This window comes from Podarcis tiliguerta (genome assembly GCF_965153285.1).
Source record: "Podarcis tiliguerta genome assembly, chromosome: 18".
Taxonomy (NCBI): domain Eukaryota; kingdom Metazoa; phylum Chordata; class Lepidosauria; order Squamata; family Lacertidae; genus Podarcis; species Podarcis tiliguerta.
This window is the reverse complement of record NC_139551.1, coordinates 11910987-11938466: the sequence shown is the minus strand read 5'-3', so window position 1 is coordinate 11938466 and position 27480 is coordinate 11910987. Positions and strand designations below refer to the sequence as shown.

The 27480-nt window shown below is 47.7% G+C and overlaps 2 long non-coding RNA genes across 2 annotated transcripts; both read right to left on the bottom strand.

Annotated features, from left to right (window-relative positions):
* Positions 1 to 2268: 2268 nt before the first annotated feature.
* Positions 2269 to 10481, bottom strand: LOC310668635. The gene is made up of 2 exons (XR_014506733.1): positions 9502 to 10481; positions 2269 to 2452 (listed from the first exon to the last, which is right to left on the bottom strand). It is a non-coding gene; the product is annotated as an uncharacterized lncRNA (long non-coding RNA).
* Positions 10482 to 17193: 6712 nt separating this feature from the next.
* Positions 17194 to 19370, bottom strand: LOC310668716. Its single transcript, XR_014506813.1, has 2 exons — positions 18710 to 19370; positions 17194 to 18489 (listed from the first exon to the last, which is right to left on the bottom strand). It is a non-coding gene; the product is annotated as an uncharacterized lncRNA (long non-coding RNA).
* Between the last annotated feature and the right edge of the window lie 8110 nt (positions 19371 to 27480).

Here is a 27480-nt window from a genome sequence, read left to right as displayed (position 1 = left end):
GAAATATTAGAAGGTAAATCTAAACTTTTATCTAAAATGTATAATTTTTTGCTAGAATGGGACACCAAAGACGAAGAGATAAAAGAGGTGATGTGATACGGAAAGGGGGGGGCATGTCTTCCTCCACCCTCCCACCGGACCCTCTTGGCCCCACACTGTTGCCTAAGCACCACACTCTACCCCAAACCCCATAAATAAAGTGTCCTTTCCTATACCGACCTGCCCTACGGTCGAAATAAGCCCAATATCCCTATGTCTTCCCTCGTCCTATCTGGATCCTTGGTAGACCGTACGGAACTAAAATCCCCATTGCGTTCAATGGCTGCGTTCTATCCAATCAGAACCATGCATTCGTCCTTGCAGAGCTAGCTCAGTGAGCCCTGCACGCCTCATTTAACCTCTTGACAAGCTGCTGACGGCTCCCCGCTGAGAGAACAATGGAACCGAAACCCGTGAACTCATAAAAGTGTCAAATCCTGTTACAATGTATCTATTTTGTTTCCGACTTCAATTACCAATATAAAATGGACTGGAAAAGGACTAAAATGTTCAGAAATTCATATAAAATCAACCATAGCTCCGATTTCCTTGCTCTTGGTCTCAATCAGCTCAGTCTCTTCAGGACTCCATGACACCTTCCCTGCCTCCATAATCCCCCGAGCGAGGGGTCACGTACTCAGGAAGACCCTAATCCTGTCAAATCACTCTGCCAAGCCCTTCCTCCGGGCAATGCCAGGTGGCAGACTATGCATACATGGACCATTGTCTTCTCATCACCGGTACTCAGGATGTACTTATCTACGCATATCTCCGGCTCTGCATATTCCCCCCTCCCTCCTCCATATGTTAATTCTGTGTAACCCAACCTCTTCTTAATGTATTCATGCCGTGATCTATGTAACCCAACCTCTCCTTAATGTATTCGTGATGTCATTATGATGTATTTTGCACTGTATCATGGGACATGGAGGGAAGTTTTAAAAGTTCATGTCACCCCTTTCCCGCTGTTCAATCTCGCCTTGAACCTTGTTGCGCAGTAAACTGGGATCTCCTGCAGCTTGCTCTGGTCTTCGGCTGAGCTCATTTTTCCTCCGCAGGGACCCGCGGACTTAGTCCGACGAGCTGGGTGGCAGAGCAATGTCGTGCCCAGATTTTACCGTAACATGATGGTAAAATGGGCAATAGATTTCAGATATAATTTAGAATATGGTAACTGGGTGAAGCTTTGGAATAAGGGAATGAAATTTACAGCCTGCGTTACACTTAGGGAAAATATGGACAAAATGATGTGCCGATGGTACATCACACCGGTGAAACTGGGAAAAATGTATAAAACTGGAAATAAAACATGTTGGAAATGTAAGACCAAGGAAGGAAACTTTTACCACATGTGGTGGATTTGTGAAGAAATTAAAAAGTTCTGGGAACTTATATATAACGAATTAAAAATATATATTTAAATACACTTTTTCTAAAAAACTGGAAGCCTTCCTATTGGGAACGATTGGGGATGAAATTAAGAAAGAAGATCAGACACTGTTCCAATATGTGACAGTGGCCGCCAGGATACTGATAGCTCAAAATTGGAAGACTCCAGACATTCCAACTGTTAAAGATTGGCAAACAAAACTATTTGAATACGTGGAATTAGCAAAGATGACGCAAAAAATTAGACACCAAAAAGGTACAAAGTTTATTAATGATTGGAGTAAATTTATAACATACATTGAAGGAAATTTTAGAAGTTTAAAAATCACAGCAGGCTTAATATAAATCTTGTGATGTGTAGATCGTTAACAATGAAACTGCAAAAAAATGAAGATATTTTTAAGTAGTCCGAAACCGGGATGGAGGGAGGTCAACATGTGTATATAGGGGTAATAACAATAAGATGATATAACTAAAGAAGGATGGAAATGGATATTTATATTATGCTATGTTGCTAACTTTTGTTTGTTTTGCTGTTGTTTTGTTTAAAGGAAATCAATAAAAAGAAATTTTTTTAAAAAGAAACACCCGCAAGGTGGGGGTGTGGAAATGCAGCAAGGAGCCAATGGAAAGCAGGACGGAGCCTTTTTAAAGAGGAGCAGATGTCTTCTTGAGTTTATTCTCCCAGCTCTGGATTCAGCACTGATTTCCCCAGGGGAATTGGAGGATGCACAGAGGATGGGGAGAGGGGAGGTGTGGACAGGCCCCCAAACTGTGCAATAGAAGTTTTCAGAGCCCCCCTCCCCCCCCCCGGTTGGAAAAAGGGCAGAGACGAGACGCTCCAGCAAAAGTGAGTTTTTAATTCATTGTGTGATCAATATCCTTATTGTTTTAAACAGCAATTCCACAAAATATTAAACACAGTGCGAGGAAAGAAACTGGTCTATGGCACACTGGAAGAAAAGAACGATGAAGGGCTTGGCAAAAAGAGAAAGGAAACCAAGGAGGAGAGAGATGATCAAGCCTACCGTCACGCCCAATCAGATTAAGAGGCTAATCGCAAGCCAACTAGCTAATAAAGCTCCAGGAGAAGACATGATCCCAATGGAGATCTATAAGATAAGACCTGATTTCTGGTCTCCCATTTTTGCAAAATTGTTTTCATACATTAACAGCTCAGGTCGCATACCTGAAGGGTGGAAGTTGAGTATAATTGCCCCAATATATAAAAAGGGTGATAAGAAAAACCCTGCCAATTATAGACCTCCAAACTATATGCCAGGCTCCTTCTTGGGAGACTAGAAGAATGGGCAGATACAAATAAGGTGATATCTGAAGTCCAGGCAGGTTTCCAAAGAGGGAAATCCACATTGGACCAGTGCTTTGTGATGAACTTTCTGCTATGTAAATACATCCATAAAAGGTAAAGGTAAAGGTACCCCTGCCCATACGGGCCAGTCTTGCCAGACTCTAGGGTTGTGTGCTCATCTCACTCTCTAGGCCGGGAGCCAGCGCTGTCCGAAGACACTTCCGGGTCACATGGCCAGCGTGACAAGCTGCATCTGGCGAGCCAGCGCAGCACACGGAACGCCGTTTACCTTCCCGCTGGTAAACTTGCACCCGAAGGTGCTTTCGAACTGCTAGGTTGGCAGGCGCTGGGACCGAACGACAGGAGCGCACCCCGCCACGGGGATTCGAACCGCCGACCTTTCGATCGGCAAGTCCTAGGCGCTGAGGCTTTAACCCACAGCGCCAAAAGTTGTATGTTGCTTTTATCTATTTAAAGTCAGCTTTCAATACGGTCTCAAGACATGCATTGTGGCAAAAATTGGAAAAGACAAACATAGACCCCCGTCTATTATTTCTCATCAAAACATTATATACTGACACATCAATACAAGTAAAGGTGGATCTGGCTGGCCATCTCACCGCTAGAATTAAGACCATTACTGGAGTCAAACAGGGATGCATTCTGGCACCTTTCCTGTTTAATTTTTATATTAATGACATGGTTAAAGAACTGGAGGGCCTACAGTTTGCCCCTGTCACAATTCTCGACCAAAAACTCTCAGTTTTAATGTATGCTGATGACCTAGTACTTGTATCTAGAACCCAGGCGGGCCTGAGACGGCTGCTTGCAAAATTAAGTTCATATTGCATGAGGAATGCTTTATCTATAAACTATGATAAGATGCAGGTCATTGTATTTGGGAAACGTTCTAAAAAGCATGTTTGGCACCTGGATGAACACATCATAAACCAAGTAAATACGTTTAAATATCTGGGATTGATTTATTCAGAAACGGCATCTTGGAATACACAGCTATCCAATATTAAATTGCAAGCCTTTAAATCAGCAAAAGCTATTTTGAAATTCGCTGCCTGTAAAGGTGGAAATTTGGTCAACCCAGCTCTATCTGTGTATAAAGCAAAAACAATGGCCCAGATTCTATATGGTGCAGAGGTTTGGGGTACCTCAAAGGTCTCTGGTTTGGAACCCCCACAGAATTATTTTTTAAGAGTTCTTTTAGGTTTACCCAAAGACGTGGAATCTGCCATGGTCAGGTTGGAAACTCGCATGTTGAGCATAGAGAGCCAAATAGATAAAATAATTCTCTGTTACTGGTTTAGAGTTCAACAGATGGACAACACTAGGCTACCAAAAAAATGTCTGATTGAGCTCTCAAATGGATTACCCCTTAAAAACTGGGTACATCACGCTGCCCAACTGATGGGCAAATATGATCTCTCAGTGACTGAGATCAAGGAACTCCCCTTAAATTCACAGAAAAATATTTTTAAATGAACCATAAGGGCAGTGGCAACTAAAAACGATCTAAACTCTATGTGCACATCTACATGCGCCCCATTGTATTTTAAACCTAGAGAGGCCAATGAACACATATCTTATTTTAATGAATTGACCTTTGCACAGCTTCGAAAAGCTTTTACAGAGCTACGACTAAATACAATAAGCTCTGCTTATAGAGATGGGAGACATAGTGGCATACCAAAAAAGAACGTGTTTGCATTAGGGGATGTTCTGAAGTAGAGGACCTTATGCATTATATCTTGCACTGTCCTTTATATAATGATGCAAGAAAAAGATTTTTGTACCTATAATGACAGGGTCCCCTGGCCAGAACCCCTTTGACATGATTTTATATCTCCTCGCAAACACAGATACCAGTAAGTATGTGTCGCAGGAACCCCCCCCCCTCTCTTCTCTAACACACCACACACCGTAATGCACAAGGAATGTTTCCCTACCTGCCGAGCCACAGCCCACATAGTCACAAAAATCCTATTACACGAAATCATACCCCGATTTGGAGTCCCGCGACACATAGTGACCGAGGATCACATTTCACATCTGACATTGTCCAGCAAATAGCCGGAGCGCTGGGCGTAAAGTGGAAGCTCCACACACCATATCACCCCCCTTCCTCGGGACAGGTGGAGAGGATGAACCAGCAACTTAAGTCCCAGCTTGGAAAACTCTGCAAAGACTCAGGGATCAAATGGGTCAATGCCCTCCCTCTAGTCTTGCACAACCTCAGAGCATGCCCCCGTGGAAAATTGAACCTGTCCCCTTACGAACTACTTTTTGGGAGACCCTCCCCTGTATATAATACCCAATTTCCCCCATCCGAACTGGAAGTCGGAGAATCTGAATTAACCAAATATATAATGCAGCTCCAGAAGCAACTCATTGTTCTTCACAGATACGCGGCCGTCAGTCAAAACATACCTCTCGACGAGAACATCCATCAGTTCCAGCCGGGAGATTGGGTACTGGTAAAAACTTACCAGAAAGTACCCCTGCAACCGACTTGGGAAGGACCCTACCAGGTACTTCTAACCACTCCTACTTCCTTCAAGGTAGCGGAGAAATCCGCCTGGCTGCACCACACCCGCTGCAAACCTGCTCCTCCACCCGACTCCACCACCGACAACGACCCCTACACTACTCCCCCGCTGACGACAGAGGACAACGACCTCGACGTGGACGTGGACCAACAGACCGGACCTGATCGGGGCACGAATCGAGCCCAACAGACCAGACCTGATCGGGGCATGAATCGGGCCCAACAGACCGGACCTGACCCATCCTCCACACCAACTTACTGGACATCTGAAATTGTCTCGACTGCCAACAACAGAGACCCCCCCCCAATCCACCTTCGTCTTCGCAAATCACCCCTGCCGACTGTTTGACAGCCCTGCCGTTTGACAGCTCTGCCTTTTGACAGCTCTGCTGTTTGACAGCTCCACTGTTTGACAGCTCCGCCGTTTGACAGCTCTGCCGTTTGACAGCTCCGCCGTTTGACAACTCTGCCATTTGACAGCTTCGCCACTGACAGCTCTACCTTTTGACAGCTTCACCGCTTACCAGTCCCTGCTTCACCATGCCTCACACGGGACTCGCAACAATTCCTCCTTTTTCCTCCCTCCTCTTTCTTCACCTCTTCGCCGCCACCGCTATCGCGGATACACATATTTCGTGCCCAGGACTACCAGTTGAACACAAATACCTGGACTTTGGTATTGTTGACATGGTGAAGAAAGGAACGTTAGACCGCCTCGGAGACTTCGACTTCTGTGTACCGGAGACCCGTGTCCTCCTCCGCCATTCTGTACTACCTACTCTTACCGCACACCAAACATGGGAACTCTTCGTCCGCTCCCCAACCTACACCCCGCTTGGCAAACTCGTACTTAGCAGAGACGGCCCCTGGAACCGGGCCCGCTGTATAAATGGTTCTTATACAGTATTCTCCGACGGTGAACCCCAACAATCCCTGAATTGGACACTTGTTGACAACGGCGGGGGTGAATCAGTTTATACCGACCGGAACCACCCGACCGACCGCCTGGTCCACGGCTTTTATTGCCAAAGAGCCGACTCCGCGCCTCGCCCCACCACCCTTCAGGGAGTCTGCCTCCGAAGGTACTGCTGTGTGTGGGACATCGGCCTTGCCTCCACCTGGGACGGCAGAGCGTACCTTGAAGGTTGGCATCACTCCACCTCTTCACCCCCTGAATGGGATACCTCCGGACCCCAACGATGTGGGGGGCTAGCCACCAATGTCACATATCTGTCTCGACAAGACCCCTTGTACCCCGCGGGAACTGCACCTCGACTAAGGGGGGAACTGTCGACATCTCAAACCCCCACAAATGACCTACTGTCCACCTGGCATTCCAACACCTATGTCAAATTGATCTCCGAAATCGCAAAGCAGACTACCACCGGCGACTGCTGGATCTGCGCCAATACCCCGGCACACCTCCACAGTGGCATTCCCTTTCTTGGAGTGCCCCTCACTCTGCAACAGCACCTTTCTGCTAACGTACGATCCTGGAACCTGACCGCCATCAACTTGACTCACCAATACATCTACTTAACCGGACCCACGAAAGGTGACCTCTGTCGGAAGTTCAGTGGCAACGACCGGATGATTGGAGACAGCACCTGTAAGTACGTCATTGACATCTCCTTGACTGGTAGAATCACCTTGTGGCGACAGGGCAACCCCTTTATTCACCCGGATTTGTTGTCTGCCTGGAAACAGGTACTGGACCTGCCCCATTCCTGGGACCCTTCCCCAATTTCTCAGTGCTTCTTCCGTACCTTTCTTACTGGCCGTATAGACTCCTGCCTACAGGGATTATTTTGGGTGTGCGGCCACCGTGGTTATACATGGGCCAGCCCCCACTCCCGAGGCACATGCTACCTTGGACTCATCTTGCCCGGAATCAGAGTAACCCCAGACCTTCCCTCAGGAAGGAGACGTAACAAAAGGGCCAAGGATTTATCTGACCTGTCTGATGTGACTGCCAATGGGGAGACATACGGCCGAGCCCTTTTCCCTGCCTACGGAGCCGGCTCCAACCACGTTGATATTCTCAAGCTGACAGACATCCTGTTGACTTTTATAGAAGAATCGAATGCAGCAACCCAATCTATCCTAACTGAATTGACAGAGGTCAGACAGACCGTGATTCAAAATCGCCTTGCTTTGGACTATATTCTGGCTTCGACAGGAGGCGTTTGTGCCCTTGTAGGAACAGAGTGCTGTACACACGTCTCTGACCAGACCCTGAACGTCACCGGACATATTAACAATATCCACAAACTAACTGACGAGCTAAGAGACATTCAACACGAAGGTTTATCAGACGTGCAACTTTGGAACTGGCTGCCAGGATCAGCATGGCTAAAGCAACTCTTGGGAAATGGGCTCCTGGTCATAATCACAGTAGCTGTCTGCATCGCATTTTTCTGCTGCGCTGTCCATTGCTTCCCACTCTGCTGTCAAACGTGCGGCTCCTGCGCCCCGTCTCTCCGTTCCCGTGACCCTGCACCTCATGCAACGCTTGCCCCTCACCGGGTGCCGCCACCAGGAACCCCTTCAACTTTCATCGAAATGGAACCCCTGCGAACCCCACGAGATCCGGACTCCAGGTATGCCATGTCGGACTTTTACTAATTTGCGGAGAAAAGGATTGCACGGTATTCTCCCTTGCAATCTTATCTCCGAAGGGGGGAACTGTAGCAGGAACCCCCCCTTTCTTCTCTAACACACCACACACCGTAATGCACAAGCACCACACTCACACCTCACCCATTCCCATTTCCCGACCCAAGGGGTGCCCCTTCTAGAGGGACACCCCTGAAGCCTTCCGTAAATAAGGAAGCACTCTTTCCATCTTCTCAATGGGCTTTCCACGCTCCGTTTCGCCCTATCCCCGCTATTGATAGACCGGCCGCCCGAACTCAGGGTCAGCCGGCGGCCGCTTCAGCCAATCAGCGTTAGCGAACAGCGCCCCTAGCGGCGGCTACGCTGGTACTGCAGGCAGCGAGCGCCCGTCTCTTCACGTTTGACAGCTCACAAATGCAAAGCTTCCGACTTCAATGAACTGTGACTGATCTAATCAAAATGTAGCAAGCCGCTTCCGAAAGGCGAACTTGCTTTGAACTTCAGGGACAACTTTCTTTATAAATTCACTAAAAATCAACCGCATGTCGGATTTTCATCGGACCACTTTTATTCTACTCCATATCTCAAGGACTAGCTAAGGGGGGTGACCCGGAGACGGTCAGCCATAATCCCCTAAGCGAGCAGTCACGTACATGGCTACAGCACCTGGTGGGGCTTGATGGGCTCAGGCTCATCTCATCATGGACACAATGGACTGCATACGGTTGTATATTCAGAGCAGACAGCAACAAAAGGACCACTACCGGATTCCCCTCAGGGGGATGGAAACTGCACCCTTTTCTTTGTTATTCAGGACTAGCACATGGGAGGGGGAGAGGGAGACTCTGGCCAGGTGTCAAGGTGCTCAGATTACCTGCTCGACCCCTCCCTGACTCCTCCTGATTTTAATATATTCATGATGTCACTATGATGCATTTTCTGGAGGTGTAACTCAGGGGATTAGGAGCTAATAAAAGTTAGGGTCTCCCTTTGTTCCGGGCTTCCATCTTGCTTCACCTCGTGGGCGGTGGGAGTCCTGTCGCGACAGTCTTTTCTTCAATAAAGACCAAGCCTACTGGCTGCTGTTTTGCTCCGAACTTACTCTGGTTGGTGTCTTGTTTTGTCCAAGGGAACCCTCGGTACCTATTTTCCGTTAACATATGTGACCTGGCGTGTAGCACTTTTTGCAACTGCTGCTAGGAAAATTAGAGCAAATTATATAGCCAAGGTAGCCATTAACTGTAAAGGAGATGAATTTATTTGAGCCTATCTATCTACCTCAGGCTATGCTCTATCTTTGTCACCAAACTCTGAGTATAAATTGCACACTATATTAATTGATATTGTTTTTAACATTAGTGACCATGTGATGATTTTAGCTTATGAATTTTATTGTTTAATGTTTTTATTTGTACGTTGGGGTACTTTTATAGCTCTGTTTAGAGTACGTAATGTTTTAATAATATAAATGTTTTAAGTCTTTTTTATCAATTCAGTATATATTTTTTTAATTGTCAAATAATTCTGTGTACATTGCAGCAGCCTTTGGCTATGTGAAATAAAACTGAGACTGAGACTGTGATCAAGCCTACGTTACGGACACGGGTTTTCACTTCCCTAAAAATACAATCTTTACAAATCTCGATTTGCTTTTGGCAACAATATCAGGATTTGGCAAATAAGAACAAGGAATTGGAGAAAGAATTCAAAAGCACAAAACACCTGTGTGGCAGGCAATCTTTTTTTCTTCTCAAAAAAGAAAAACCACCTCTGAAATCAATGCATTTTAAGCTTGTTAAATTAAAAAGAGAACCTCGGAAAGTACTTATTTCATCAGTTTGGCAAAAAGAGAGAAGGGGGCAAATTGGCACCTTTGGAGAGTCAGGGGGACGTAAGGCCTGGATCTCCGGAGAAGAGATGTGGGTTTTAGGGGGGGTCCCCCTGCTTCGGAGTGGGGTGCTGGGGCAGGACAGCCGTGCCCCCTCCTCCTTCAACTGGAGCAGCGCAGAAGGAAGAGCTTGCAAGCGAGGGGCAGGAGAGCTGGGTGGGGAGGGGGTTGCCGAGGAGGAGGCGGCCCTGGGGCGTCTCTCTCTTGCCCCCCAGCCCAGCTGCCCAAACCCCCTCTTTGGTGCAGCAATGGCCCTGGGCAAGCAGGTGGAGAGGGGCAGGGAGCAGACACTCTCTGGCTGGCAAGCAAGGGGTTAAAGTGCCCCCCAGGGGAGAGGAGGGTTGGCGCACCTGCCATGGCTTTTTCCGGGGCTCCCGGGGGCTCCCCTCTCTTGCTCCCTCCCAGTTTTGGGCAAGGGCTGGGAAGGGAGGGCCGGTGTTCCCCTAGGACTGTGCGGACCCCCTAGGAGGAGCAAGCCCCCCCTCGCCAAAGAGATGCAAACAGCTACAAGCAGCAGCGCCCGTCTGCCCTGGGATGCAGCCAGGAAAAAGCAACCACGAGTCACAGCCACCCACACGAAGATTTCTTTTCCTCTTAAAGGGGGGTGTCCTTCTGGACTCCCATTGCCTCCCCCCAAACGCAGAGGGCTCCCCCTCCCCACAGAGGTCAGAAGCGGGGAGCCCCAAATTAGGAAGGAAAAAGATATAAAAGGGATTATGCTAAGTAATAGAAGTTACAAAATGAGGGCATTAGCTGATGATCTAATCATAACTACGGAGCAACCAAAACAGAGTTTAACAAAGGCGCTGGAAATTATATGTGGCTACGGTAAAGTTGCAGGGCTCAAACTGAATTTAAACAAGACAAAACTATTAGTTTAAAATTTGTCGCCAGATGAAAAAGCAGAATTAGAAAAAATAATACAAATTAATATCTACCGCAAAATCAAGTATTTAGGATTATGGATAACTCCAAAGAATATTAACTTGTATGAAGATAATTATATTAATTGTTGGAAAGATATCAAAAGACAGTTGGAGACATGGACAAGCTTAAATTTATCATTCCTGGGCCGTATTTTGGTAATTAAAATGATAGTCTTGCCGAAGCTACTCTTTTTATTCCAAACAATTCCAATTATAGGAAAGACCAGCAGTATTGACAAATGGCAAAAAGACATTTCTAAATTTCTGTGGAATGGTAAAAGACCAAGAGTAAAGCATAAGATATTAATAGATACTGTAGAAAGAGGTGGCTTCGGGTTACCGGATTTGAAGTTCTATTACGAAGCCTCATGTCTTCTCTGGTTGAAAGATTGGTGTTTGTTAAAAAATTGGGATATTTTAGATTTAGAAGCTCATGACACCCGTTTTGGATGGCATGGCTATCTTAATTATGGGAAAATAAAGGCACACCGGAGTTTTTCAAATCATATAATAAGAAATGCCATATATAAGGTGTGGGGAAAATACAAAATATATTTGGAACAGAAAACCCCAAGGTGGAACCCTGCCTCCTCCATGGGAAGCAGCTCCTCCTAGGGACCCTGGCAGGATGGGGCCATTGGATGTGGCAGGGGTGCCCCCCCCCCGCCCTTGAGCCACCATAGCTGTGGCACAGCCTGCCCCTCACCCTATAGGTGAACCACACCCCTCCCTCACTCCCCATCCTGGGAAGGCTGAAAAAATCTGGGGGTGGGGGGCTGCTTGAGTCACAGCAAGGCCACCCCCCTGGCGAGGAAGGGAAGGAAGGAATGGGACAGAGCAGCAGGGACACCCCTTTGGACCCCCCCCCCCATCTGGCTCAATGTGTGACAAGGGGGAGAACGCAGACGCCACAGGGTTGGGGGGGCTTTAGGGGGTGTCCCTTTCCGGCTGCAGATTGAAAGTGGGAAGCTGCGAGCAGAACTTGATGAGCTTGCCAAGAGGTGAGGGAAGCCATGCTGCCACGATGAGCTTTTGGCCTTTCTTGCGGAGTCAGCTGGGCTCAAAGGGCCGGAGGGAGAAATCACGCTGGCCAAGTTAGCCATGCTTCAGGCAACTCGGCCGCATTCCTTAGGAGTGAGCGTGTCTGGGCCGGAACATGTGTTGCACCCAAGCTACTGAGATGTGCTTGTCCCAGCGCACCAGCGGCAGAGTCCACGGAAACAGGAGCAACTTCCTGGCAGTCGAGGGGTCTTTCGGCTGAAAGAACTCCTGCACTTTGAAGTGGGGGAGACTGTGAGAGCGACACAGTTCCCCATAAAAAAACCTCAGATTGGGCGTTCTGAGGACCTGGTATTCCGGCAGATGCCTTTTTAGCGACACCCCTCCCCCCCCCCCCCCCGTTCCCCGGTAAGTTCGCAAGAGCTCCGAGATCGAGTGGGGCGGAGACGCGGCACAGCGGAAACGACTGCTTTCTTCAAAGCTGCGAAGCTCCGAGACTGGTGAATATCAGTGGCCAATTCCTTCATAAAAAGAATTATCTGGGGACCGTCCCCCCCAAAAAAGGTCCAGAGAGGGTCCGGGCTTGAGAGTGCTGGGGTAGAAAGTGGCCCCTTGGCCCCCGCCTTTTCTTATCCTCTCCGAAAGATGCGCAGGCACAGAAACCAGTGCCCACGGTCACCCTGAAAGTCTTGGTGTCCCCTGCAAAGCCGGCTGCTGCACTGACTGCCATTGCTGGCTTTCCTGTTAACAGCCGGACGTGGCTCCGTGGGCTGGGTGGGGGCTGGCAAACCCCAGAAGTGGCCCCTTGGAGTGGGATTTCTGAACCTGAGCTGCCAGTGAAACAGCCGGGCCTTCAAACTTTGCTCCAGGCATGGCGGAGCTCAAGCGTCGCAGGTGAGCTGCCGCACTAGCTTCCGTCACAGGGCAAGGGAGCGACCTGGGGGGGGGAGGGGGGCGGCAGGTAACCCGTCCCAGTTTGTGTCTGCAGAGGTGGCTCCAGAAAGCTGCCTGGGTTCACAGGGGGGGGGGGTGAGATGAAAGACCAGGGAGGGCTGGGGATTTCAAAACATGCACACGAGCCGGGGGTTGCAGCAGTGGCAAGGCCCACAAAAGCCCTCAGGAATGCCATGCCCCTTCATTCTGTATCTGGTCCTTGCGGCTCTACCCATCCATGAGCCAGGCTCTGGGAGAGAAGCCTGAGGAAGCATCTGCACCCGCTGCCTTGCGGGCATCTTTGGGAGGGGAAAAGGATCAGGAGTAAACCCTGCACAAATCTGGAGCAAAGTCCCTAAGGCGGCTGGATGGCACCTTACACGCCTCCTTCTGTGACGTATGTATGAAGTTTCAGGGGGTGGTCTTGGGCTACAGGGCAGGCCATTTCAAATGTCTATATAAGGGTATGCACACCATTGTTCTGAGTTCTCTCCTGGCTCCTGTGGGGGGGGGGGGGGAGTGGGGATCCTGTTGCAACAGTACTTTTCTATTGCAATAAAGATCGGGCTTACTAGCCGCTTTGCTTCTCAATATACTCTGGTTGGTCTCTGTTATTTTCTCCTGCCGAAAGGGAACCCACTATATACAGGCTATGGATACCCCGTAAAGGAAAAGGAGCAGGGGTTTTTTCTTATAAAGGTTAAACAGGAATTAAGGTTGAAAGGGCAATTAAGTGAAAAGGCTGCAGTGTTACGTGAAGCGGCCCTCATCCTTCCCTCTCTGGGTGCCTCTGGAAAGGAGCAGGCTGGTGTGTTTGCCCGGGAAAGAAGCAAAAACCAGCCCTGCGGAGGAGGCCTGGGCAGCAGCGCAGGAGGGAGGAGCTGTTGGCCTCTTCGCAATCAGCACCATTTATTCTGCTCTGAGGGCTGGAAAAGGTTCCCCAATAAATTGGAAAGCTGATTCTTTTCACATTTCAAGGGCTGCCTTTTTCATACAGTCGGTTGCAAGAAATGCGGCAGAGTCACAGCACTTGCCTACTCAAGAGTTGTGTTCTGTGTGGCTGATTCTCACAGTACATGACTGAAGCCTTGTGCAGGAAAAAGAAGAGGCCTCCGACCATTGGTCCAATTAGCTCAGTACTGACCACACTGACTGGCAGGGGCAGCACCCCGGGGGGGGGGGGGAGGAATCCTGACCAGCTCCAGTTGGAGATGCTGGGGACCGTCAGTGCTGCACCCGAGTTTCGACTGACTAGAACCTGCACACTCTCCTGACTCAAGTGCAAGCAACTTCCAGTTCAGTGGGATCTGCTCCCTGGAAACCCGCCCAGCGTAACAGGATTAATTTAGCAAAGTTTCGCTCACCCTGTAGCCTTTTTAATCCATGGGTAGGAATAATTGTTGCACCCGAGCAGAGACAAAAGGAGCCAAACGACACCAAGGGGTTAATCCAGAGAAAGAGCGTTTTATTCTGCCATCCGGAAGGGCAGAGGCACCTGTGTGATTCAGTTCACAAAAGACAGGCCGCGCCGAAAACATTTTACAAGCAGGTTTTATCCTTTTTTTCAAACCCTTTTTCCCCTCTCCCCCTTCACACATTCTTACATAGAATGTTGCTTTTTTCGTTCCCTGGTTCTGTTCCCGGAAGTATGTTGCAAATCAATGTACCAGGACAAGGTTGCTTAGATCTGGGAACCCGAAAGGTTTTCCTGTTCTCAGCTCTAGGTTTGTTACAGCGTTTTTGTTACAAAGAGGACTGCTTAGCTTGTGCTTTTGTCTTAGAGGAAATTGCAGTTTTTAAAATGCGTACGCCGAGGCCTGGCTGGGGGGGGGGGAATTCACAAACAGTTTTTAGGGCTTTCTGGGGTAACCCTAACTGTACCCCTTCATTCCATACCTCTCAATTTTGGACAGCCTTTTTTCTCAAAAAGGCTCGTCCCAGGAAGGCACAGGCTGATATTCTCGGGTCAGAGCTATAATCTGGGGGCGAAGCATGCGAGAAATCATATTGCGTGTCATTGTATGCAAGCATTGCAGCAAGCAAGGTACAGAAAAGCAAAAAATTAGCAAAATGAAAAGTGGGCCAAGCAGCAGCAAAAACAGGCCTTTTACCCATCCTAGTTTTGGCAACCAGTCAAGCCATGACATGTCCCATCCCTCCCAGGTTTGGGTAGGAATATGGGCCACTGTTTCAAGTCCTGCTGCCAAATTGCGAATGGCCTCACCATGATCAGAGATGTTAAAGCAACAGGCCCCACCGGTGAGATTTAATGCTGCACAAAAGCCGCCATGTTGCGCCAGGAGAAAGTCCAACGCTAATCGGACTGAGAGAAATGCATTGCGTGTCTCATCCAATTGCGTGGCAATTAGCCTAAGGGCCGTGGCTGTCGTGTTAGCAACAATCTCTACCACTGCCTGGAGTCTGATTATGCGGTTCAAGTTATAGATTGGCCCCCTTGCCCCAGAGATTTTCTCTCCCCGATTCCAGGAGGCTGGCGCATAATGGGCCAGTATCCTTTCCGGAGGCCACTGATTTTGGCCCCAATCCTGGGAGCTGCCACCTGCAAGTGTTGCCAGGTCAGCCGAACGCCTCCTTCTAGGGGGTGCAGAGGGTATTTGGTCAGGAATCCACATGGGGGGTATTAAGTAGGCTGGAAAACAGACCCCATACCATCCTATTGGGAGGGCATGATAGGCCTTTCTGCCACACACCCAGTAAACGTCCTGACCATGGGCAGATGTGGTGCCTGTCAGCAAGCGGGCCAGGCATGCAGTCAATTTGGAACCAGAAAAAGTTCCTGTCTTGGACTCAGGCATGTTAGTTGGGGCTGGGAAGGTACGATCACAGTGGGAAGTGCCCACATAGGTCTGAGCGTCACTGGCGTCATTTGATTTGTTGACACAAAGGCAGCCAGTGATCCTGTGAACCTGGAAAGGGATGGAATGATTCCATAAAGAAGAATGGTTGCCCAGAGGCTGGAAGGCAACCAGTGGAGTTGTAACCAAGGATGCATTCCAAGGCACAGGGAGGAGTGGCATTCCTCCCAGAGCATCTACAGGGGCCAGAGTGCAAACGGCACAATTGGTCCGATTTGCAGAGAACGCAACCATCTCAGCAACCTGAATCCATTTATTATATGTGTGGTGGGCCCCCCACGATTGCAGCAGTTGTCTGGTCACTGTGAGTGGTATTGGCATATCAAAGGTCAAAGGCAGCAGAAATACCAGCACAGGGACCCACAGTTGTATTTGAGCCATTGTATGCACGTGGAGGGGCTTAGGTAAGTGCTAGAGAGTGGGCTGGGGTGTAATTACGCTGAAAGAAAAGACCCACTAGACACCCTCCTCTGCAGGGGTGGCGTAAAGCAAACCAGGCCCAGGTACCTTCTATAAAGTTCAGTTATGCAAAAGGAAAGAAAAGAAAATGTGAAAATGTCCTCTTTCAATCCATGCTGGATTCTTGAGCCGTGCAAAACGTCAGCTTCCAGAGTGACGTGAGCAGGGCTGTAGTCTGGGGGCGTCGGGGCGTCTGGTGGGCGTTGGACATCTTGGGTCTCTTCCAACAAGGCTGGAGCGATGTCTGGGCGTCTGGGGTGAGTCGAACGGGCCAGTGCAGATCAGGTGTCACAGATGCTGGTGACTTTAACAGCTGTAGGGAAACAGGACAGCCTCTGGCCGGTTTACCTGTCAAGAGAAGAGAAAAAGAAACACACGGCAGAACGACTGTACATTGACAGATAGCATTTGCACCTAAGGTATAGGCCTAGCAAACATTAATTCAAAAGGGTATGCTTGGCAGGAAACTTCACAAGGGGTTAACAGTTCTGTTCCTTGGGTTTAGTTTTGCCAGCTGAGATTTTTTTTAAAAGTCTCATTCTTGTGCTCTAAGTTTCAGAGCTCTCGTGGCCTGTAAGCCATGTTGCAAATTTCAGTTTTCATCTGCCTAGTTTGCTAGTGTCCAATGTGTTCCCTTGCTTCTGGCAAAGTTTCAAAATTCCTATGTTATGCTGCAGCTCCTTTTTCAGAATAAAATTGCACCTAAAAAGAAAAACTTGACAAAGTTCACAGAAAGCATTCACTTGCTTTTAAGAAAGTCACTTTCCTCAGGTTAGTGCTTGGGGCAAGGGGGGTGGGTAACCCTTGGCCTTCTGGGGTTTTTTTTTTTGTGGCTGAACCATAAATCCAGAGAGTGTGGGGTTCAGGGTAGCTGGTTGGTGAGAATGCAGCATTTTCCTCTTGGGATAGCAGCCAAGAGATAATGCTCTGAAGCTACCTCCAAGCGCCTGGCACAAGGAAAAAAAAAAAAAAAGCTGATGTCCTGTTACTTGCTTCTAGCTGCAACAGTCTTTTAGCAAGAACAGAGATGAGAAGAAATCATTTTTTGAGAAATCTTATTGTTCCCAGCCTGTGGGGGTGGGGTGTGTCGGGCGTGGGGCCTATGGGCATTCCATTTCTCAATGACCCTCTTGCTTGCAGATGGTGCACTGGTTTCTTCCCTAGGCGTCTTCTTTCCCTCCCGTGGACACCCTCTTGCATTTTTGGCTGCTGGCTGCTTGAAGACAAACCCCTAATTATTTTGGCTGGATCCTCTTCGAAAGAAGGATTCTGATTTAGGGTGCTTGGAGGTCTGTGGTCCTGTACATTGGATGACTCCAGGGGGTCGTACAGTCAGTGGGATGGGGCCATCAAAGTGGAGTTTTAGCTACCCCAATTGCAACATCAGTATTGTCCGCTGCCCTGAGGGCATTTATCTTGCGGATTTCCTCAATGGTCAGTATTGTACTCCCAGGGTTTTCAATCCCTTGGGTTTAATTGTCTCTTTTTTAACAGTTCTGTCCTATGTGGCTCTCAAAGCCTTCTGCTCTGTTTCTTTCTGTCTGCCAATTCACATCCTTGCACTGTGCTGCTTCTAGAACCAAGAAGCCACATCCAGTTCTGTTTTAAACGGTTCTACATACTGGAACACTCTGTCAGACTGCTTATTAGTCCATCTTATCTCTTTATCTGGAGTTTTTCTGAAGTCATCATCATCACCATCATCATCACCTTCCTCTTCACCTTCCTTGCTTGCATCAAAAGGGGGTTGGGGAGGGGCAGAGGGGGGAATCTTCTCATTTGGGTCCTCAGTCTGGGCATTGGGTGGAGAGGCAGCCCTATTTGGTTGCCTTGGCGCAGTTGCTGCATATGGTGGTGGTGGGGTAATTATCTCCTCTTCCAGGACTGGCAAAACTGGTGGCTTTTTAACTTGTAATTGTACTGAACACAGTTTGATTTGGGCAGTCACAATTCTATTTTTCCGAAGCCATGAGGGATTTTGATCCACATTGGCTTTCCAGATAGAAATATAGGGAATCTGATCTGTGTGGGCCTTGAAAATGTTACTCCATAAAATGTTGACCAAGTTTGGATCAAAGGATCCTCCAGGAGGCCATTCTGGTAAATACGAAGGCCAGTCAACTTCACATAAATGTTGGAGTCTGTTTTTTTTTTGAGTTTACATCCCCACTCTTCTGCTTTCATGGCACTTTTCCAGTTTTCCAGAAAGCTCTGTAGTGGTGTCTCAAGAATTGTTTTACTGCTTTTATTTCCCATGACTCTGGGATCCTGGGGACACTGGGACACTCAGCCCTCCTAACGTTATTTTCTCTCACTCAGTCACAGGCCGGACGTTGCTTTCAACGTCTCACACACTCAAAACATTCACTGGAGTGTCCCCACACGCACATTCAGAAAAAAACAAAAAACCCATGCACCTCCCCCAATCCCCTTTCCCTCCCCCAAAAAATAACCACAACCGGCAGCGCTTAGACTTCGACCGGGGCCCAAGAGCACTCTACTGCTTCTTTTGGACACAAAAAGAACCATAACCGGCAGCGCTTAGACTTCGACCGGGGCCCAAGAGCACTCTACTGCTTCTTTTGGACACAAAAAGAACCATAACCGGCAGCGCTTAGACTTCGACCGGGGCCCAAGAGCACTCTACTGCTTCTTTTGGACACAAAAAGAACCATAACTGGCAGCGTTTAGACTTCGACCGGCGCCCTGCAGCACCCTTTTTGCTGCTTTTCTGGGCAATACCAAAACCAGTGGCACTTCTTCTACCCTGCTGGCGGAGTTGATCAGACTCTCTTATTGCTCCCACCTATCCCTGTGGAGCTTACCTTGTTCCTTGAGGTACCTTCTTTCTGCACGGCCGTTGCTCTTTCTCTCCGTCACTTGTCGCGTGTCCACTCAGGAACGGGTGGCCAGTCCCTCCCACGAAGTTGGCAGGATGCGCGCTGGAACTGTTGACCCAGGATCCTGAGCTGCTCGCCTTGCAGTGACGCCCTGGACCTCTTTGTCCCTCGATCTCGGGGAACGTGCTTATTCCCGGCCGACGCACCAGAAATATGTAGCCTTTTTAATCCATGGGTAGGAATAATTGTTGCACCCGAGCAGAGACAAAAGGAGCCAAACGACACCAAGGGGTTAATCCAGAGAAAGAGCGTTTTATTCTGCCATCCGGAAGGGCAGAGGCACCTGTGTGATTCAGTTCACAAAAGACAGGCCGCGCTGAAAACATTTTACAAGCAGGTTTTATCCTTTTTTTCAAACCCTTTTTCCCCTCTCCCCCTTCACACATTCTTACATAGAATGTTGCTTTTTTCGTTCCCTGGTTCTGTTCCCGGAAGTATGTTGCAAATCAATGTACCAGGACAAGGTTGCTTAGATCTGGGAACCCGAAAGGTTTTCCTGTTCTCAGCTCTAGGTTTGTTACAGCGTTTTTGTTACAAAGAGGACTGCTTAGCTTGTGCTTTTGTCTTAGAGGAAATTGCAGTTTTTAAAATGCGTACGCCGAGGCCTGGCTGGGGGGGGGGAATTCACAAACAGTTTTTAGGGCTTTCTGGGGTAACCCTAACTGTACCCCTTCAACCCTGCAATGAGCACAGATGGTCTGGCAGAAATTCTCTTAAGAACCTGCAAGAAGCACAGCTTTGCTGCTAAATATATATTTTAACACAGTGTACTCTGAGTTTCTGCTCAGTGACTGTTGTGAAAACGTAAGTGCTGAGCCACCTGTCCCTCTCACGCTGGCCACCTAAGCACAGGCCTGGCACGCTCGGATTCAGAAAAGGTGAACGTGGAACCAAGGCGGTGGAAATAAGATTCTCAGGCAAGTCTCTCCGCCCCCCCCCCCCGACTTGTGGCAGGTTTTTATGGTTCTCCAGACCCAGCTAAAGAAGTGCAAGGAGTTGGGTGTTCAGGGCAGAGCCCAGCTCACATGAACCCCTGCCCCCCTTTTGGGCCGGGACTGTCCCTTGCAGAGAATTGGCAGCTGTCTCTCCAACTTCCCTTTGGGGGGCAGTGGGAAAGCCGGAGGGGACCTATGGGAAATGGGCGTCTAAAGGTCAGAGAGTTCTTTATGTCCTATCACCCTCTGACAGGAGGGGGTTCCACAGGGTGGGCGCCACAGCTGAGAAGGCCCCCTGCATAGCTCCCTGTAGCTTCACTTAATCGCAGTGAGGGGAGATGACCAGAGGATGGACCACTCTGCTTTCTGCCCCAATAAGCTGGCCAGGAAGATGCTGTCGAAAAACCAAGAAACAGGAATGGACTCCTCCAGAATTTCTTCTCAGGAAAGCAGCAACTGTCTCCATCCTGCGCCACATGGCACAGCACTTCCCAGGGGGAGGGGTACTGCCTGCAAAAGCTCCTTTGTGAGCAGGAAACCTGCCCACCTGCCTCTCAGGTGCCGCAGCATTTTATGGATCCTGCCCCCAAGAGGTTGCCTGCGTGTCTCTCTCTGTTTGGGGCAACCCACCCACCCACCGCTGCTGCAGCCCCTCGAAAGCCCCCAACCCTCTGCACCACCCATGAAAGCTTGGCAGGAGCCCAGATGTTTCGCTGGTGGAGAAATGCTTTGAGCCACTGCTGCTGAAGAAGAAAAAGAGGAGGAGGAGGAGTGTGGAAAGGGAATGGTCCCAATGCTAAAAGAGTGTGGTTTGGGAGAACCACTTCAGAAATATATTTATGGAAAATCCAAACCTCCCTTCCAGCTTCCAGGAGGATGACAGGGCAGAATTGTCACTCCTCCCTCATTGGAGGCCGGTTACTGTGGAGGAAGTCCATACATTAATTGGGAATCTGAAGAGTGGAAAGGCTCCGGGGAAAGACTTTATCCCAGCAGAGTTGATTACATCAAACCAGCACTGGTGGGCTCTCTTTACGGCACTCTTTACAGTAGTAAATAACTTGGGCAAGGTACCATATAGCTGGAAAGATGCTATAGTAGTTCCAATCTTTAAGAGAGGCCACCCAACTGTACCTTCCAATTATAGGCCAATTAGCCTGCTCTTAATAATTGGGAAGCTGTATGCCCATTTCCTCAGTAGCAAACTGACAACTTTTCTAAATGAACATAATATACTATCTGAAGCCCAGGCAGCTTTTCGTGAGGACCATTCAACAACAGACCACTATCTAATGCTGTCCTTCCTAGCTGAGAAGTATACCAGGCCTCTACAGGGTAAACTCTTTGTGGCCTTTATGGATCTGAAATCAGCGTTTGACTCCATCCCCACATAATATAATGTTTGAGGACTGGGAAAGATTGTGGAAGAAAGGAGTGAAGTTCACCGCATGTATTTTGTTAAAGGAAAATATTATGAAAATGATGTATAGATGGAATTTGACTCCTGTAAAATTAGCAAAGATGTATCATAATTGTGATAATACATGTTGGAAATGTAAAGAAAAGGAAGGAACATCCTTTCATATGTGGTGGACCTGCCCCAAGGACTTCTGGGAAAAGATTTATAATGAAGTGGAAAAAATGTTGAAATATACATTTATAAAGAAACCAGAGGCCTTTCTTCTTGGAATAACAGGTTCGGAATTGCCCAAGAAAGATGTTAATCTATTTTTGTATGCCACAACTGCGGCTCATATTTTGTTAGCTAAAAAGTGGAAAACTCAAGAATTACCAACAGTAGAAGAATGGCAGATGAAGATGTTGGATTTTATGGAGCTAGCCGATCTAACCGGAAGAGTCCGCGACCAGAAGGAGGAGGAACACCATGAAGAATGGAAGAAATTTAATGATTATTTAGCTAAATCTATATCCAGGAATAAAATTGAGAATGTATTGAAGAAAAAGTATCTTGATATAATTTGTTTACAGGAAACGCATGTGGCCAAAAAACATAAACATATTTTGACAAATAAAAGGTTAGGGGTTGAGTTTATTAACTCAAATGTGAACAAAAAAAGAGGGGTAGTGATCTATGTTAAGGAAAAATGGGAACCCAAACTAATCTGATTATCGGCCAAGTATTATAAAATTTTAGAAGAACTCCGGTGTTATGCGAGGTCATGAACAGCATTTTGCGAGGACGGAAGATACCAGACACTTGGAAGGAGGCACATATCACGATGATTCCCAAACCCGACACTGATAGATTGAATATAAAAAATTACAGACCCATATCATTACTAAACAATGATTACAAAATTTTTGCAGAAGTATTGGCAAATAGACTTAAAAAATAAATAAACGGCAGAAAATTTTGTCTGCAAATGGTAAGGCTGAAATGACTGAGAATGTTAAAGATCCTATGAATTCTGACTCTGGCCAGTTTCCCCCATATATAAGGGCGTGGCTGATTGTTCCATGAATGACCAGAGGGAAATCACACAAAATGATAGCCCACATTTTTAATAAACACCTGCTCTCAATTCCCTGTAAATAAAGGAAGCGCTCCCTTTGCTTGGGCTGCAGGAAAACAATATTGGCCAGATGAGAAGGAAACATGATCCCTTAGAACTGAGTTAACAGAAATTTAATTTGACCAACTTCTATTGCTAGCTTTGGTGAATACTTGAATTGCTGAGTTTCTTATTTTTTTTTAAAAAATATCTAACTCTATTTTTAAAATCTACTCCTTACCCTTCCCTTCCTTTATTCAAATGGTAATTTAGCCAAAAGATGCAACATTTTAAATGGTATAAAAGATTTGCTGAGACATGAACTCTGCACATGCACAGAGGTTAGGTCAGCTTAAAAACAACACACTAAATACATCAACAACAAACCAGACCCAACCACCAACCCATCCCCCAGGGTAATGGGAGAGGAGCTAGGTGCTGCTCCTTATATACTAGACCCAATTGCTGACACAGCTTGATGAACACAACTCAGCAGCACCTGCTATGTTTCACAGCTGTAAAGCTGGGTCTCGTTATTTTGCTCTGGCCCCTTAAAGACATACACATTGGGTGGAACAATGATGAACCTTTACATTTAAAAAAACCCATTCAACACACTCTCCCTCCACCAGTTTGTGTCTCTCTCCCTGAGGGGCTGCGCATACACAGCTGGAGACTGCGCCTGCATGGAAACGTCCTCTGCTCCTCCCTTGTCAGTCCCCTCCTGGTTCTGGGAGACAAGTGATGCAGGAGAGGGTGTCCCTTCCCTTGCCTAGCCTGCCTCCTGCTCCTCTTCCTCCAGCTCTGAAGCTTCCCTTGCCTCTGACTCTTGCCTCCTGGCTGCTACAGGTATCCAAATCGCTGCTCCCCTCTCCCGAGTCAGACCTCATGCAAACGAAATGAACCCGCAGACTCCTGGTGGGAAAGAAGCCCGGTGGGTGCTTACTTCCCACCTGGATTCTTGACAGTCCCCTTCAATTTGTGTTTAAGAAACGTTTTTCCTGCGTTTAAATTGGCCTTAGGTAACATCCAGCAGCTGCTTACCTTAAATGTGCCATCTAAAATAAAAATGCAAGCTTGCTTCAAAATTTTAAATCTAAGACAGCCATGTTGGGCCTTATCAATCTTAAACAAGACAAAAATGAGAATGAAGTGTGCAAATGTTTGTTATTTGAAAAAGGCTCCAAAGAGTCTTCCTCCAAGTGGTAGGAAGAAAAGGAAAATCCTGTATACGTGCTGCTTGTGTTCTGAAAGGAGGATTACCCCACCTCTTCCCTCTATAGCTTAAGTGAGGGAGGTCTGATGGTAGATGAGGTTTTGCTGCAACTTGTGAGTTTGGGAGTCCATTTCGGAATGTGCTGCAAAGTTAACCTAATGTTTCTGCTGCAAAAGCCTAGTTGAGCACAATGCTCTCTCAAGCTAAAATGCAGTGTATGTATTTCATTAAGCATATGCCTAGGAAAATATGGTGTTCCTTCTAAGAAAATTTGTTATTAAAAGGTAGAAGCGTCCATAGTCAGCGATTGTCTGAGTCCTGATATCAGTCTCTATAAGACTTCTTGGCCTCTTTTCTTAGAAAATGCCCCCCCCCCCCCCCCGTTTCAGTCTCTTTCAGTTTTTTCCCCCTTCTTACTTCTGTGCTTTACTTCAGGTGCTGCTGAGTTGTGTTCATCAAGCTGTGTCAGCAATTGGGTCTAGTATATAACCCAAACCCTGACGGGGGGGGGGGTGGAGGGAGAAAGTTTTTATTTTATTTTTAAAATTGATTGAATTGATTTTGTTATGTAAGCCTTTTTTCAGTAACCATATATATTAATGTTATGTAGTTATGCACTGTAGTATGAATGAATTGTGTTTTGTATTCTTTGTCTTATAGAATATATATAATAATGTTATGTTACAAAGCAAATTTACGGTAATTAAACAGGTTAAAATTTTTATTTTTTAAAAAAGGTGAAAGATTGTGAGAAGGAAAGCTCCCAGGGCAGAGCTGGGAAGGCTGCCCACTTTTTGTGTGAGACAAGAGTTAAGGGTTGATTTTGAGAAAGGACACCGATTTCTTTTCCCCTTCTGTTTTGTTTTGTTTTTATTTCGATTAGGTTCTTTTATCTTAATGTATTTTTTAAAACTGTAGCCTTTTAGGCCCTTTAAACCATGGGTAGGAAAATTGGTTGCACCCGAGCAGAGACGAGAGGAGCCAAACGAGACCAAGGGGTTAAATCCAGAGAAAGAGCTTTTTATTCTGCCATTGGGGGGGGGGGGAGGCACCTGTGTGATTCAGTTCACAAAAGACAGGCCGCAGCAAAAAGCATTTTACATCAGGTTTTTACCCTGTTCCCCAAACCCCCCCTTCTTCCCTCTCCCCCTTCACAGGTTTTGCATAGAAATGTTTCTTTTCGTTCTCCGGCTCTGCTCCCGGAAGTATGTTGCAAGTCAATGTGCCAGAAGAAGGTCATCTTGGATCTGGGAAGCAAAAAACTTTGCTGTTCTCAGCTCAGCTTTTTGCTACAGCTTTTTTGTTACAGCAGAGGAATGCTTAGCTAATGCTTTTTGTCTTAGAGGAAAATGCAGTTTTAAAAATGCTTGAAGCGAGGCCTGGCTGGGGGGGGGGGGAATTCACAAACAGTTTTAGGGCTTTTTGGGGTAACCCCTTCAAAACTATTATTAAAATCTTATTTTTTTAAAATAAGGAATGCAGGATCCCATCAGAGGACTGACTTGGAAGGACCTGGGAAGTAACATGTGCATCATTTTTAAAGTGCATGTTTCTTTGTTTTAAGCGCAGAAAACCTCGTTCTTCCTCCAACCAATATCTGATCTGAGTCGCAGGCAGTGCAAGGCAGAGGGCAAAGTATTTGGAGCCTCATTCCAGGTTTGCAGAAAGCAAGACCTTGATATGCTAAGCATCTGGCAGTTGACCAGAGCAGAATTTCACTTTCAGATGCAGCAGCAAACCACTGAGCGAGCGCAGGATTTTAAAAGCCCATATCCAGGACAGTAAAAATGGCACTCGCCACAAGCAGAGCAGCCAAACTTACACACCAGGGAGAAGTCAATGGTTTGTCAGCAACTCAGTTTTATTCAGAGGAGACCCACGACCAAAGTCAGCCGTGTCTTTTACTTTCAGTGGGTCTACTCTAAGCAACACTAGCCCTGGATAAACCCTAGCGTCCATGCTCCATTGTCTTGCAACTTTAGCTCCAAGCAGAGAATGTTTCATTGAATGTGGATTCCTGAAAAAAACCCGGAGATCTGCACCCACTGGGACCCAAATCTATTCCCCATGTCAGCATGAAGGCTAGCTAACGAACTCACCAAGAGCTTGTGAGAACTTTGGTCCTAACTTCATGTCACACGCAAAAGGTGTGCAGCAAACAGTTCCAGAGAGCCACACCTTCTGCAGGGAAGCAACTCCTGGAATGGGGGTGTAATTTGGAGCAAAAAACAGTGTATGTGTGGGCTGGTGGGCTCTTAGCATCCTTTTCTCCAGCCTGCTCACCCACCCCCAGATTCTTTCCACAATATTTAAGGAGAGGGAATGCTTTCCTGCTGGAAAGCAGCAGGCAGGGAAAGCAGATAGCCTCAAGACCAGCCTTGGGAAGCCTGCAGCCTGGGGTCCAAATTCAGCCCTCCAGATCTCTCTCTGTGTCCCTTGAGAATCTCTCCCTGGGTGGGAAGCATCCTCACACTGTGAGAATGCTTTCCCTTCCCTGCACAAAGGGTGGGGGAAGGAGTGTGTGCACATGTGTGTGCAGCAATCTCTGATGTGTGGGTGGCCAGCCCCTCCCACCATAGGCGGCTCCCTCAGAAGGTGGTCCGTGGCCTGAAAAGGGTTTTCCACCCAGCTTCCTTGGACTCTGCCGCTGGTGGGCGGGGACAAGCACATCACACTAGCTTGTGTGCAACACGTGTTCTGGCCCAGACACACTAACTCCTAAGGAATGTGGCCAAGTTGCCTGAAGGATGGCTAACTTTGCTATTTACAAAGAATGGCACGTGGTCAGGTGCTGGAGCAGGAAGCCAGCAAGTGGAGAAAGTTGGCTATTTGCAGGTTAGTAGCGCTGCAGAGAGCTTGCTGGGGACTCCATGCATGACAAGGAACTAAAAAATAACTTTAACAAGGTTTTAAGAACAAAAACAAAAACTCCTTTTACACTAAAGATAACAACAACAAACCAGACCCAACCACCAACCCATCCCCCAGGGAGATGGGAGAGGAGCCAGGTGCTGCTCCTTATATACTAGACCCAATTGCTGACACAGCTTGATGAACACAACTCAGCAGCACCTGCTATGTTTCACAGCTGCAAGACTGGGTCCCGTTATTTGCCCTGGCCCTTAAAGACATACACAACTTGTGAAACAATAATGAACCTTTACATTTTACAGTGACGCTGATTCCTGAAGCGTCTGCGGGCCAGATTGAGAAGGCGATTGGGCCGGATCTGGCCCCCTGGCCTTAGGTTGCCAACCCCTGGCCAGGAATGATGGCAGCTGTTGTTTGGAGCTGAGGCCCAAAAGTTCCCCCCTCCTGCCCTACCCAGCAGTAGGCCTGGCCATAATGGAGATAGGTCTGTAAGCATCTCTGTACATCAGGGATGGGGACTCCATCTTGCCTCTGCTCCAACAAGCATGGCCAACGGGTAGGGATGATGGGAGTTGTAGTCCAGAGTGTGGTGTGGTGCCGAGAGACTACCAAGCCTTGGTCTGTTGGGGACCAGGAGGGTGGAGACTGTCAGTCTTTGTGGGCCAGAGGCAGGTTCAGGGTCCGAAACAGGGAAGGACCACAGCAGGTCAGGGCTGTAGCTCAGCGGTGGAGCAAAAGGTCCCTGGTTCAGTCCTGGCATCCCCAGGTATTAGCGCAGATAACAGGTGAAAGTGTGTTATATTTGGGGCAACTAAAAAGGTAAAGGTAAAGGTACCCCTGCCCGTACAGGCCAGTCGTGACCGACTCTAGGGTTGTGCGCTCATCTCACTTAAGAGGCCGGCGCCGTCCGGAGACATTTCCGGGTCACATGGCCAGCGTGACGAAGCTGCACTGGTGAGCCAGCACCAGTGCCGCACACAGAAACGCCGTTTACCTTCCCGCTACAAAGCGGTACCTATTTATCTACTTGCACTTAGGGGTGCTTTCGAAC